Source organism: Chelonia mydas, chromosome 11, assembly GCF_015237465.2.
Source record: "Chelonia mydas isolate rCheMyd1 chromosome 11, rCheMyd1.pri.v2, whole genome shotgun sequence".
Classification (NCBI taxonomy): Eukaryota; Metazoa; Chordata; order Testudines; family Cheloniidae; genus Chelonia; species Chelonia mydas.
In genome coordinates this window covers 47,597,275-47,612,597 of record NC_051251.2, presented here as the reverse complement: position 1 = coordinate 47,612,597, position 15,323 = coordinate 47,597,275, and the positions used below count along the sequence as shown (strand labels likewise).

The window sequence follows — 15,323 nt, the reverse complement described above, 5'->3', positions numbered from 1 at the left end:
CTGCATATTGCTTTGCACAGGGTTGAAGATAAAGCAAAAATGTACAATGGACAGGACTGATGTATTTAAAGAAACAGAAGCTGGCATAAGACCCATGTATTGTGCAGTATGAGGAAGGGGATAAAGAATGAACCATATGTTGCCTCCAGGCTCTTTCTCCAACAAAAGCTGGACACTGTTGTGGCTGTTGAGAGGATGGACACACAGCAACCCGGCTGGGAGCCTCATAAAAGAGTTGTACAAAGGTCTTAGAAATCAGCATATTTGGTGTTATCTTAAGGTGTGTGTTAAGAATATCAACTATGTATAGTAGAACTCTGCCCTTTGTCAGGTGTCAAACCTCCTGAGAATTCATTTCTTCCTCAAGACCCACAAACACTGGCTCACATCAGCAAAAGCTGTCACCACACCATTTAAAAAAAAAAATCCCTGATCTTCCATTTAGTTAGACTCCAACCCTGTAAACACTGATGAATGTGAGCAGTCCCACTGAATTGATGAATGTAAACAGTACCACAGTACTTTTTGCAACATAAAGTTACTCACTTGCATAAGTTTTTGCAGGATCCAGACTTCAGATGGTAAGTGCCTCAAGGCAGGACCATGTTTTCATTTACGACTTGCACAAAACTATAGAATTAAATAAAATTATAGTGTATTGCTTGTTAAGTGCAGAATGTATTATCAATTAGCACTTAGACGGCAGAGGTGATTTACCTTTGAGTACCAAACCAGCCCTGTGGGAAATCAGCAACAGAAAAATAGAAAAGTATGTTCAGCAATATTGCAATTGCTACCCAAAGGAAAAATGCAGCACAGTTATTACTGAAAGCACCTCTTGAATAATTTTTTTTCCATCTGTACCTTATTGTTCTTTGCTCTTCTGCATCAGTGCTGTAGATTCTTCTGGGTATATACATTCCCTGTCTCTTTCATATTCATTGCTGGATTTTCCATCCCTTGAAAGGCATCTGTGTTTATCATACCACCCTACAGATAATGTGTTTCAGGCCTCACCAGTCACCCAAAACATGTCTTTGCTCCCTCTCCTGTAACAAAATGATAGTGAGAAATGTCATGCAGGATTTCAGTTCCAGCAGCGTAAACTATGGTGGGAATATACAACTAAATGCTTTTGTCTTTTTATGCATGATCCCTAACATTGGTACACTCCCTAGCTGAACTCCTCCACCATCTTTCTACCCTCTCATCTTTTCATTGCTTTAGCAAAACCCATCAGACTACACTTTCATATACAGTAAAAACAAACAACCCACAAACCAGACTCTCCATGTAACTGTCAAAACAAGCGCACTCTTCTCTCAAGAGACTACATGATGTATGTGTTCATCATTCTCATATTTTCTTCCACACCTCCACCCCAATCCTTATGTTCATCATCTTTTCCTGATTTCTGAATTTCTACATGGATACTTCAACTTCCATGTGGGTGGACTGCTGCACCTATTCAGGGCCTTACTGACTTCAGTAGAGCTTTGTGCAGGTCCAGGGTCTGCTCACATGTATGGGCTTGTAGGCTCAGGGCATTAGGGGTAGGCAAGCTCATTGGGGTAGGGACTATGGGCCTGATTCTCTTTTCCGGTATGCTGGTATGAGTCAGTGGAATTACGTAGATACACATGAAAGGAGAATCAAGGCCACACTTTGTTTTGTAAAGTACTGGTCAAAAAATGGAGAGCTGGTCAAAAAATGGAGGGGAGGGGAGTAGTTTCCTGCAGAAATTTTCAGTTTTTCAGAAATTTGAATACCAAAAACTTTTGGTTTGGGGTGTTCATTCTTTGTCAAATAAACCACACACATACCACACCACACACAACCAACTCCCTGAGATTTTACATGGAAAGCAGACACTACTTTTTGAAAATTTTCATTTTGTCCTAAACCCAATTTCCCATCCAGAGTCAGTTTTAGTGGAAAGCTTTTGACCAGCCCTAGTGCTATGTACATATATAGTAATTTGTATTTAATTAATCATAGGAAAATAAATTAAATAATTACCATAGTCTCCTCCTCCTCATCAGTTTATTTTTGTACATATAGATTCCTTGCTAGTATGGAACTTTTAGTAAAATATTTTGCTATGGTGGCTCATTTACTCTATTTGAGCATTCCATTAATCTAATGTGGGGTGCTGCTTGATTTGTTATAGGAGTTGGTCAAATTAAATTATTACATGGGCTTATTTAACAAACTGTCACAGCAGAGCTTACTGACTGACATTATGAAAGAATGGCTGATTGGATTGCGGAACTGAATTATATATATATATATACACAACTTTAGTGCAGTCACACTGATTTACAGTAGGCAAAGATCTGGCCACTGTCTTGAAAAAAATCTGTTTATTACCTTGTGTAGGGTTCATAATTCTTTCTGGGATGAATTTTAATTTCAAATACATTTTCCATTAATATGAGTGGATTTTGTCATATGGTCACAATCAAGTCAATAGGGTAAGTAAGAGGAGAATGTGGCACTGTTCCTCCCCTGATAATTTAGCTGTGTTTTAACTAATATGAAAACCTGATCTGGAATATATTTAAATAGACAGTGTGAGGGACAAAGCATGTGTAAGGGGAGCAAGAGCAATTTCCAGTATCTACAACATTTCCATTTACAAAATTGTCAAACATAACATACATAAAGACGAAAATTCTATACATTCTTTATTTAAAAAAAAATCTTTAGAAATATTTATAATGAACTATTTTTCTATATGACACTTATGGAACTGTTTAAACAGCTTTTACAAGATTTTCTACAGACTTCCAATAAACCCTTACAAAAAAATTCTATGGAATTCTGTAATAAACAAAATGTTTAGAAACTGCTTTAAGAAAATTAGCTAATTTTCTGTTGAGATTTCTTTAGAATATCTTTTACAACTAGAGCTGAGCAAACTATTTGCAGTGAGCAATTTATTCATCAGATTTAGCCTGGATTTGCCCCTAAATGAATGTGAACTAAAAAGAATTATATTACACAAAAATGGTTTTAACTAATCCTTTATAATGCACATGGGATATATGCAAATTAATTTGCTATTCAGGGCTTAAAACACTGCACTGGGTAAAACCATAAAATAATTGTCTGGCAAGTAGTTGTAATGTTTACGTCTGATAGTTCGTATTACATAAAATAAGAGAATTTAACTACTAAGGGGACTTATAAAAATGTAATTTGTTCCATGTGAAATAATCAAATCACGTTAAGTCATGTAAAGAATAGTTATTATAGAAAAGCATTCTGAAATACTTTCTGGCATATTTATGCAGAATATATCTACAGGGAAACTTTAGATAGATTCTCTAAAGACTTTATATTAAAGTCAGGAGTTCATGCAGAAGCTGCAGAACAGTGTAGACATCTCAGAGTATTTTCCTTTGGGGACTGTTTGCAGTAAGTACTCCAGACAGGGACTAGCAAATGCTTTGTACAACAGTGATAACATCTTTTTTATAGATATATCCCTCTGATATGCAAGAGGCTACCTTGAATGCCATTTTCACTGTAGCTACAACGGTCATCCTTACAAACTTTCTAGCTTTGTTTTAGACATGTAGATTACATATATATTGCATGTTGAATGTTAAAGTTTTATGTATGCCTCCTTTCAATTCACTGTCCTAACTTATTGGTAAATAAGGCAAAGAATAAAAATAAAAAAGAACATGTGACTTGATGTGTCACCTACTGCATAAGGAGCTGGCAGATATTTTTTTAAAAAAAATCTATAGTTGTATTAGTGGTACATGTCTGAGCAACAAGATTATTAAGATTGTCCACATCGAGACATAAAGGTCAGAGCTCAATGCTAAATAAGTATTTCAAATGTAGGCAAAATTACCTTTCAACTAGTGCATGACTTGAGCCAGATTAAGGTAACCTGGTGCTCTACACATCTGACATGATCCTGCCCCTGTGTCATGGCAACACCCTCCTTATGGAGTGGTAGGGGCTACCTACATAGAAGCCATGTGCCACCACTCCTCTTCAGAGAGACTGGAACTCCCCTCCTCCTCAGACTAGGGTGACCAGACGGCAAATGTGAAAAACTGGGACAGTGCGTGGGAGGTAATAGGACCCTATATAAGAAAAATACCCTAAAATCGGGACCGTCCCTATAAAATCGGGACATCTGGTCACCCTATCTCATACAGAAGTGCTCCTTCTCCCCTCCAAGAGATGCAGCTAAGGTCCCGCTTAGGAGCGGAAAGGACAGCAACAGAAGTTCCCTCTCTCCACAAGAGACAGGAGTGGCAGTAGAGTGGACCCCCAGTAGATGCCCAAGAGGCTGAGGTGAGCAGGCTGGGCCCGTTGCACTATTCTCCTTCTGCCACACAATGGGTTGGTATTGTTTGACTTCCTTTACGCCATAAAGCAACTAGTACATCATAGGCACCACTGGGACCAAATAGGTAATCCTCATAACAAACAGCTTGTAATAAAAACTATTATATATGCACTCACTTTCTGGATAAAAAAACAACACAAGTAAAGATGACGCACTGGAGTTCTCATTGTTCTGACAGCTTGTTCTTGCACATTTATAGCAAGGCTTGCTTAACTAAACTAACAGATTAATTCATTAGACTTTTTAAATGAAAGAAATTCACATGCATGTATGGAACTGTCTTGGGATTCTGATATAAATCCAAGACTTCACTTACATCCCCTTGTTTAGAAATATGCCAGACAAAGGGATTCACAACGGCATTACTCTGGTTTTAGGACAGTACAACTCCATTGATTTCAATGGAGTTATGTAAAGCTGGAGTAACACAATGGTAAATCAAGTCCATTTACCACAAAGTAATTTTATAGGTCTAGAAAATAGTTTATTCCTGACACAGACTGGTCATCTGAAGTGGTCAGACCTTAGTGGCAAATGGGATAGTGGCAGATTCTCATTCTGTCCAACTGGTTGTGTTTATTATGCCCAAGATTTCAAAGCTGACTGTACATAGGTTACAAAAATGAACCAGACAGTAAATAAAACATTTCTTAATGGTTTTTAATTTTGCAATTTATAGCTAAAGTTTGAAATGGCATAAAAGCTTTTAAATGTCAAAATCTGATTGGGCATCTTTTCTTCCCAAGTCAATTTGAGTTGATGCAACAATTTATTCTACATCATATTTTCTTCCTTGCAAAAGTGTCACCCAGTGATTATGATGAAAGCAAAGACTGAATGTGTACTTATATTAATTAGCAATTACTAGAAGACAGGTCCAAGTGATTACTGCTTCACAGACATGAAAATGAATTCATTACTAAAAGGCCGATGCCGCCAGGTGAATATCAGACCAGTGTTGGCAGACCCAAAAAGCATATTAAATAAATGAGTAATCAAATGATAAAGTGTACCATTTGTATAAATTATTGAAAGACAGACTCTCCTTCTGATTGAGACACTCAGCTCAAAGGATTATACATGTGATTTCATGCAATGTGCAACGCCTTTGTTAGAGTGAATCACACTTTTCAGAGAAGTGATTGTAAAGACAGAAAAAGACACTTACCTGACTGGTGTGATTTCTAATTGTTTTGTGGTGGCCATTCTGCATGGTCACTGAGCAACCTACAACAAAGTTGTTGAGAGTAACATTATGATTGACTTCATACTGTTCTGAACCACCCAGTCATTTTGGGTAGGTGACACATTGGGCTAGATCTTCAGTTGACGAGAGTACAAATGAAAAAAGGTCGTTTAAAACCATCTTTACGTCCTGATGATCCTGCAGCTGATCTGCACTGGCCCCTGGCATAACAGAGTAGACTCAGGGCTGTTCTGTATTATGGGCAGCTGTCCAAAGTGCCAAGGTGTTCCAGCATAAATAGGGGTCAATTTATGAATTTGCCAGGGTGCCAGTTAGATTTTTAAAGCTGAAATCTAACCAACTAGGTTTGCTAAAAAAATCCAATACGATAACCTCTTTTTTTATAGGGAGTCAATGGAAAATTAGCATTTTAGTTTTAATGCTGTGTTCTTTTCTGGTCAACATTTAACTTGAATAGTATTTTTCAAATCAGGACGCTTGCCTATTCTTAACCAACCAATAATTTAATAATTCATTCAGAACCACAATTGTGTACAATCAACAGTTCAGCACTCAAGTGTAGATACAACCAATGCTCTAGATGTGTAGTGTGTACACACACACACACACACACAATAGAGTCTTGCAAGAAATCATCACAGACTAGAGTTGAGGCTCAGCAATTACAAAGAACAATGTAAATTACCAAGATTTCTTATTGCATTTACTTATAATCACAAATTCTCAATTTCTAACACACTTCCAATGATGCACTTGCCTTTAAGACACCTCCTAAGAGAGTGGTTTCTACTTTTTGACTGGTCCAAAAGGGATGAGTTTAGAATATTAAAAGCAATTACTTAAATTATTTTCATCTTCTCTTAGGGCAATTGAATTTTTACAAAAGGAATTAAAATCTAAAATATGGTTACTTGAGGTCTCACTAGAGAGCATAGACTCAGGAAGATAACCTATAGTTATTTATGTTAAAGAATAAAAGGGGAAATACAATCTTTTAAATGGAATCTCACTACTTCTTATCCTCTTAACCCCAGAATGCAGGGGAAGAGTCCTTGTCACATGGCTGGTCTGGTGTCAGTCGCACTTAGGATTCTGCAGCTTCTTGTGTTGGGTTCCATCAATACTCTCTTGAGCACATGGTGACTTCAGTTAATACACCCTAGTTTCAGGGCTCAAAACAGGAGGCCACCCTCTTATTCTTGTTGGACACATATCAAGTGAGTGCTAAGGTTTTAGCTCTTTTGGTCTCTTTGCTGCTTCTATTGGTATCCAGTTGATGGTGTTAGTGTAAAACAAATTTCTTCAATCCTTTTCTTATTGGAATCTTTTTAAGTTGGATTCTTTTCAAGGATTGTATTTCATTATTTGCCCCTACAATCAATTAGGATCCCCCTTAAGCAATTTTTCTTAATATCCTTAAGTTATACCCTGGTTTTAGCATTTCTTCTTCCTTGTGCCAGGCAACTCCTGCTACTTCTAGAATGAAACAATTATTTAGAATTTAGAAACCAAAAAATCCCTATACTCTGCTAAATTTGGAGGACATACTCTATACATTCTGTGATTGTACATAAGCATTTCACCTTATTTAGGACTTACAACAGAACAAGAGACTTTCACATATAGAAGGATGTAGATCTGACTGATGAAGCAAACAAATGTGCAGATTCTAATTTGGGGTGAAAGATTATTCATGGGATATCTGATTTACAAGGGACACAATGTATAGTTAATACTTTGGGGTGAAATCACTTTGCATAGGAAAGCAGGATGTGACCTTCACTTGGTAACTTGGAGTTCTCTCTAGCTAGGATGGCAGACAGAAAGAGTTTCATGCAATAGGCAAATTATGAGAGCATCTTGCCTACGTTCTTAACAATACTTTCATTTAGCCGTTTTGGTTTCTATATTTTCTATTCTTGGAGACTGGAACTCCCAACCTTTGCTGATCTGTGGGTTCTTAGACAAAGTGTCTAATATGATGTGAACCATTTTCTTATTGTCTACTTCCTTGTTGGATCCTATTTTGGAATAAACAGAAGTGGATAGCTTTTCTAATTTTATTGAGGGCCAGAAGGAATCAGTAGTTATAATTCAAGGCATCTCTCTTCCATGTATCCCTTACGGGCTTTCCTATCAGCCAAGTCACAGGGATATCCTGGTCCCATCTGCTTTTTCCTAACTATGCACCCTTCTTTACTGGACAATTTCATATAGGGAGAATCCTCCAGCTGACATTTAAATCAGGTTTAAGACTGCCTCCCACTGCTAGATCAGCACAAATTACCCTCAACAGGGCTGAGGATATGGCCCTATATTTCAGAAGTTGCTGATAGGCAATAATGCATTTTTACTTCAATATATACATAAATAATAATTAAAAGACAGAGTCCAAATGCTTACCATATAATAAAGGCTGACATAGAACTCTGAATGAGTTCATAGAGAAGAGGCTGGTATTGGCTAATTCAAAAAAGGCCTAATAAATGAACATTCAGGTTCTTCACACACACAAAAATCAAAAGAGGCTAGATTTTCACATGCATTTAAAATGACTATGGGAATCAATAAGCCATTATTTCAGAAGTAGATTGTTTCATCAACATGGGGCATAATAATTAACAGCTCTATTATGGCGGTTAATTGCAAAAACTATCGGAAGGCCATTATAGGCTGGGTAATATTCAGATTTAACTGAATCATATGCAATGAAACATGAGCATATGTAACAAATGCTTAAAATCAGTTTTCCATGGGACTCCATAACATTGTAAATTTTTCCCTAAGCAGCAAAATCAAATTTTAAGATAAGCTTTCTTCTCCGCTGATGTTTCGGTCAAGCTATGTGGAATGGCTCTCAAACATGGGTGCCAACCTCAGGACAGACTGTTACAAACCAGGGCACAAACTCCAAATTGGTTGCGTGTTCTATAACTAGACTTCACTGACCAAGTATCAAGTGTGAACTCCTCAAGCATTATAACAGCCTTAACATGGAGTCACAGTCAGTCTCCTTGTGCACTCTGGTCTATCTTTTCACCCAGGCAAGACTGCTTTTAGAGGCAGCCAGGCAGGCGCGGCAGCATCTGGAGGGGGCGGACGGACCGAGCTGCAGGGGGAGCAACTTATTACACCAAATATCACAATAATATTCAGGTTACTCCCAGTACCAAAGGACCAATCACTTAAACAAGATCAATTGCACTTCAGATCACACAGCAAAAACATCACTTGTAGCCAATCCTATAATAAATTAACTAAGAAAAGGAAACAGAAGACTTTATGAGGTTAAAGCAGGTAAACATACACACATAAATTAGTCAGTCTTAGGTTCTAAAGAGTAATAGGAGCTGCTGTAATGTGCAAGTTCTGTGTGTGTTTTGGAGCTAACGCAAGCTAAGCAGTTTGGGGATTGCTTAGTTAGAAATATTGCCCTCTCCAAATGCCAAGCAGCATAGTGATGACAATTTCTTCTTGAGAGGGATTTTTATTCCCTTCCCGAGTTCAAGCTGTGATGAGACCAGTGTTTGTGCACGTCTTGTGTTTGTAGGGAAAACAAAGTCTTTTGTCCACTGATCTATGTTCTAGGCCTTCTATGGCATCTATGCCTTCTATGGCATCTATGGTCTAGGCCTTCTTTGGTTGGGAAGATGACACCTCTTTTGGTAAACTAGTATTTCACGCTTGGTAATGCTTCTCTCCTGATTGTCAGGGTTTTCAGTTTCATAGCAAACGTTTAAATATTACCTTATAATATGGAATACAAATATAAGTAAAATTAATTCATGCAACAACTCACCAGCATTTCATAAAGTTCATAAACACTAAAAATAAAATCTCTAAAAATCTGATACCTTTAACAAATATTAACACAAAGATGAGCCAGACTGGTTTCCAGCTATGCATTTGTCATGTTCAGTGAGACCTACGGGTCTTGGCATGAGCTGGCACCTATAATGCTGGCTGACCAGTTTCCTCTTCCTAAAGCTGGTAAATCAATAAATAATGCCATTTATATTCACTTTAGCTTCATTTCTAATATTTTCATGTTTGCTTGGTTAAGTAGATTCAAAGTGATTTGGGTAAAAATGCTACTTTATTTTGTTCATCTGGTGATGTACCCATACAGGATATCTATCCACATCAATATTATGGATATATTTAAAGGTATTTAGAAATGACACTCATATGCACATGCACAAAATATCCTGAATATATCTTAACTGAATCAGATGAATGTTTCCTCCACCCCCCATTCAAGTTCATGAAAAACAAAAAAAGCAACTTGTTCTATTCCCCTCAAACATGCTAAAATGCAAAATACTTATTGAAAGTGGGGGAGGGGGGAAAGAAGATTAAAATTATAATCAGAAAAGTGCACAAAGAAAGATTCTAGGGAAGCAATGCATGAGGTTATAAGTATTAATATCTAGCCACAGTATATATACTATTACCATTGCTTGTGATTGAAGTAGAGGACCATGAACTAGAAGATTTGAGATCTGTCCCCAGCTCTGCCAGCACACTTGCTATATGACCTTGAGAAACTCACAACTTCTCTGCACCTCAATTATAAATAATAGTTCCCTGCTTCACAGAAGAGTTGGGTGGCTTAATTCATTAATTTTATTATTTAAAAAAAAAAACACACACTGACATTCGCAGATGGAAGGTGCTATAAATGTTATATAAAGTCATTTCCAGTAGATAGATTATGCAAAAAAATGAAGTGATAGGTGAGAAGACCTAAGCAAAATTCATATTTGATTTGGTTTAAGTTGATAATTATACAGTCTAATAACCATCATTTTCATTAATATTGAATATATTCACTGGAGAGTGCACGTTATCCACCAGAAACATATCCATTAATAAAAAGGCTAGAAGGTATAATTGCAGTCAGAAGAGAGACAACCTCTTATACATATAGAGAGAAAGTCTGATCCCATTGAAGCCAATGGGAGCTTTACCATTGACTTTCAATAGGATCAACCCATAATGTCTACCAGTTTTAGGATCAGATTCTTCCTGCCTTACTCCCTTTGAGTAGTACCTTACTTAGGGTGACCAGACAGCAAATGTGAAAAATCGGGATAGAAGGTGCGGTGGGGGGGTAATAGGAGCCTATATAAGAAGAGGACCCAAAAATCAGGACTGTCCCTATAAAATTGGGACATCTGGTCACCCTAACCTTACTCCTCAACTAATGTTTAAAATGAATAAAAAGCCACTCAACATGAGCACAGGCTTGAATCAGCACCCTCCTGAAGTTAACAGGTGTCTTTCCAAAGACTTGAATGGGCATTAAATTGGGATCTAAGGGTAGCAGAATTTGGGCTTTACTGAATAATTTCCAATAAAAGCAATACTTACATTAACTGCTCTTTGGCAGATAGATCATTTAGTTTATTTAACAGTGTTTGGAATAATTTCTTAAGTATTTATTACACTAATTCCTGGAACACTCACAACTATGATATATCCCCTGGGAGTTCACCACAATGTCATACAAGGAAGGAGAAGTATTCATTCGTGGCAGGAATTATAGATATCATTGCACAGAGTGACAGCAATTCATGACATTACCAATATAAAGTTTTAGAAGAACTGAAAGACAGAGGCATAAGCACAGTGGCTCTACATAGAAGTTGTGTTTGCAAGATAAACAAAGTGAATTTCAGCAGATACAAGCCTAGCTCAGTTCTTTCTGAGTTAGTTACCAGGGTTTACACCTGGTACAACAGCTGCCCATGGACTTCAAGAATCTCATGTGTCAGGTGTGATTATGCACAGAATACACAATTGACAAGCCCACCCACTGGATAAGGGAATGGCATTAATTGATTACATGTGTTCTATGTCTGATCACCAGCTGGCAGACAACATCTTCCATGCTAGACTCAGAGTGAAGCAAGCGAACAACAGAAATAAGAGGACACAATAAGAAAAAGACTTGATTTACAGCTGTGACTTAAATTGTTCAAGGATAAAGGCTAATTGGCCTTTTATTCTATGATTCCTTCCCCACAGTGTGGTTTTTTTCTTTGTCAGACACAGGTGACTTGTACAAAGGAGTAACTTTTAGTAGTTTAGAAGCTCCCTAGGGCAGATCACTTCTTCTGCATGCAAAGTGCCAAACTACCAGTGCACAATAAACAAAATAACAATATTATTACCAAACAACACTATTTTCATTGACAGAAAAACAAGTGAATTATCTTATTTAGTAAGAACTGTCTCCGGCTCATAAGTTTCCTCTGATAAATATGCACATTATTCTCTTTACTCCAGTCCTTTGGCTTAAGGATTTATAAAGCTCAGAGAAACCAGTTAGGGATTGCCTTGAAAGAGTGAAAATTTTGCAAGTGTTATAATTTGAATGCAACACTATTATATCTTACTTCATTATATCGATATTTCTTCTCAATATTCCATACTATTTGAGATTGCCATAATTGCTTCTGAAATATTGTATGCCAATATATAGATTCTAAAGCTTTAAATACTTTAAATCATTTTTTTAAAGAATTCTTAGTTTAGCAAGTGTAAGACCTGGCACAACCCCCATGTCCTCAGTTTTGATTAACTATTTTTCTTCCCAAGGTTCTGATGAACTATTTTGTTGCTTCCCCCCGCCCCCTTCCCACACACACCCACACACAAATAGATATGTGAGTTTAATTTTTCTACTCATTTTCTTAAACAAACAAAAATACAAAAAGGTAAATGGACTTACAGCTCATATACATCACCGACCATCACACATTTCATAGGAAAGCCAATACAATTATTCGGTTATGCAACTTAACAGCTTGTCAAAGCTCCGGGACCAGACAACACAAAATCAGAATATTACACAGACATTACTTGTGCAAGTGGGATAACAAAAAAAAAAAGACACAAACAGGCAAAAAGGAAGGAGAAGATGGAGATGGGGGAGAGGGATAGGAAAAAGTAGAGAAGTCAGGTGGAATGGAAGTCTGGTATTATTTGAGCTATCACAGCATTCTTTACCCAAATGTAACAAGAAACAGGGTCTAAGTTTCTTCACATTCTCTTAATTGCTCTTTACACTGATAAACTAGTCTCTTTTGCTGCTCCCTCGGAGACATCCAAATACCACCTATTATAATGAAATTTAGTTATTTCCTCTATCCTACTTATGGGCACAGAGGTAGCCCTTCCCTTTCATATACAATCTGTCCATTATAACAAAAAATAGTCAAGAGGGGCTTGAACTTCTTTAGGTGGCCATCCATCTCTTATTTTTAATTTCAAGTAGTTATTTTATTCCCATCCTTTTTCCAGTCCCTGGCCACCATAGCATAATTTATTGGTTTTCTAAAAGACTGATATAAATTAAGATAGATGTGCCGAACAACTAGTCAGCAGACAACTGGTTTCCTTAGCAACAATAACCACGTAAAAGCTCTCAATATTTCTCCACGCACACGTTCATTTGATACTAAATATCTGATTATAAATGTATTGCAGTAGATAGAAAAGGAGTACACAATAAAAGTATTCAAGCCATCCACAAAGCATGGATCGCTGAATGTCTGAATTATTTTTGTAGCACTGCACCAAAGAGCTGAAAAAAGGAGTTTTTTCCTTTTCTCTGGTAGCAAAAGAAAGATAGCTTTTACAGCCCTTGAGACTCATTACTATGAAGCTTTAACCAGTTCTTTGACTTTGTTTCCATAGAGTGAGCTGAGATTCACAGACTTTAGGCATACAAAATAACAATTAGGTCATCTAATTCCTGCAGGATTGTTTCTGGTAATTTTATAGTGCTTTGTCCCATCCACTTTTAAATGTCCCAAGTAATAGGTTTCCACCACTTTCCTTGGAAGACAGTGAAACTGGTATCATTAGGAGGAGAAGATTCCAGATATTCAATCTCAATATTTCTTTTCTTAATTTCATCCCATAACAACTGTGTCTAACAATAAAAACCTAACAATACCCTGCCTCCTTGGTCTATACCCATTTCAACCTTTTCGTAGTCAGTCATTAAATCTTCCTCTACATATACTTAGGTTTCTGAGTAGCAGCCGTGTTAGTCTGTATTCGCAAAAAAGAAAAGGAGTACTTGTGGCACCTTAGAGACTAACCAATTTATTTTAGCATAAGCTTTCGTGAGCTACAGCTCACTTCATCGGATGTCTCACGAAAGCTTACGCTCAAATAAATTTGTTAGTCTCTAAGGTGCCACAAGTACTCCTTTTCTTTATATATACTTAGGTCATTTAAATTCAAATCCTCCAGGTTTTTCTATCATTTGTTTCCTTCTCTGGACTCCCTGTACTTTGTCTAGATCCCTCTAGTTCTTAAACATGATACCCTGATTAAAATCACCTGCAACCTGGCTTCATGCTGAATGATACTGGCAGAGCGTTGGTCATAGTTCTCTTCATATCTACATTGCCAAACCATCCCAACTTGCCCTCCCATACACCTTTTCTACATTTTCTACATCTGCAGTTTCCACAGTATGCATCCAATGAAGTGAGCTGTAGCTCACGAAAGCTCATGCTCAAATAAATTGGTTAGTCTCTAAGGTGCCACAAGTACTCCTTTTCTTTTCTACATTATTTACAGAGTTTACCAACCCTTTGTGCTGGATAGTGTAGGGCTAGCTTAGCTGTCAAGAGCAGGCCCATTTTAACACACGACATATCTGAACAAGACTGCTGAACAAGCCCAAAGAAGTAATTGCTGAAACTACTAACTATTGTGAATGTTTAGAGTAAATAAGGGAGGCAGAAACTAACTACTATAAAAATACCCACAGTAATTAGTTTAAACAAACTAGGCAGAAACATCCTGAATGGATAAACTTGCCTTACTCAATCTGCAAAACAATTGGTCTTGATATGCAAGAAATATAGATGTTAGTAACTAGGAAATATGTATATAAATTGTGTGGTGAGAGACATGAATTGGAATTGGGTTATCACCCTGTACCTAAATCCCCTGCCTCTGGGCCTGGCCAGTGTGGACAAAGAGCTGTCATGTGCCCAATAAAGTAACCTGAGTGACAAACAGGAATTGAATGGAGTTTTTGGATCCCACGGAACTGGAAGAAATGTTTTGTCCTAAAAAACCACAGTAGCTCCTGGACTGCAGTGACTCCCAAAGAGCTGCTGAACAGGGAAAAGAAAATGGGACCAAGACTAGAGATGATGTATTATATAACAATCTGCAGGGGAAGCGAAAATTCACTAACCATTGTCACTCTTTCATTTAAATAACACTAATTAAAACAGAACTTGTACCACTCAACCTCAGACCAAGGCAAACCAAGGAATATTTTAACTGATTCTCAATCAACTATTATTGGCATGTTCTGCACAGAGCAACCTGTTTTAACCATGAATGTGACAAATTAGCAAGTTTATTTTTAAATGTTTCAACCTATCTGAAACTTCTTATGGCTAGAGACATGTATTTACCTCTATGTTTTGGGGTTTTTTCCTGAGTATAGTCCCTTTCCAAAATTTAAATATATGTATATATATATATATATATATATATATATACACACACACATATATATATATATACACACACATATATATATGTGCCTTACAGGTATAAGTGCTGGGTGCTCCCTGGCTTGAAGTGATTTCCATCATATACAGGGCTTACAGTTTGGTTCAATGGTTCTCGGCACCCCCACTATACAAATTGTTTAGGGACCCCTACTTACAGGCATAGATCTGGATTAAGTCCAGGAGA

The 15,323-nt window shown here is 37.2% G+C and overlaps 1 long non-coding RNA gene across 1 annotated transcript; it reads right to left on the bottom strand.

The window, feature by feature from the left end:
- Window positions 1-595: 595 nt before the first annotated feature.
- On the bottom strand, window positions 596-1,070 carry LOC119567297. Its single transcript, XR_005227235.1, has 3 exons — window positions 865-1,070; window positions 718-737; window positions 596-630 (listed from the first exon to the last, which is right to left on the bottom strand). It is a non-coding gene; the product is annotated as an uncharacterized LOC119567297 (long non-coding RNA).
- Window positions 1,071-15,323: the final 14,253 nt, after the last annotated feature.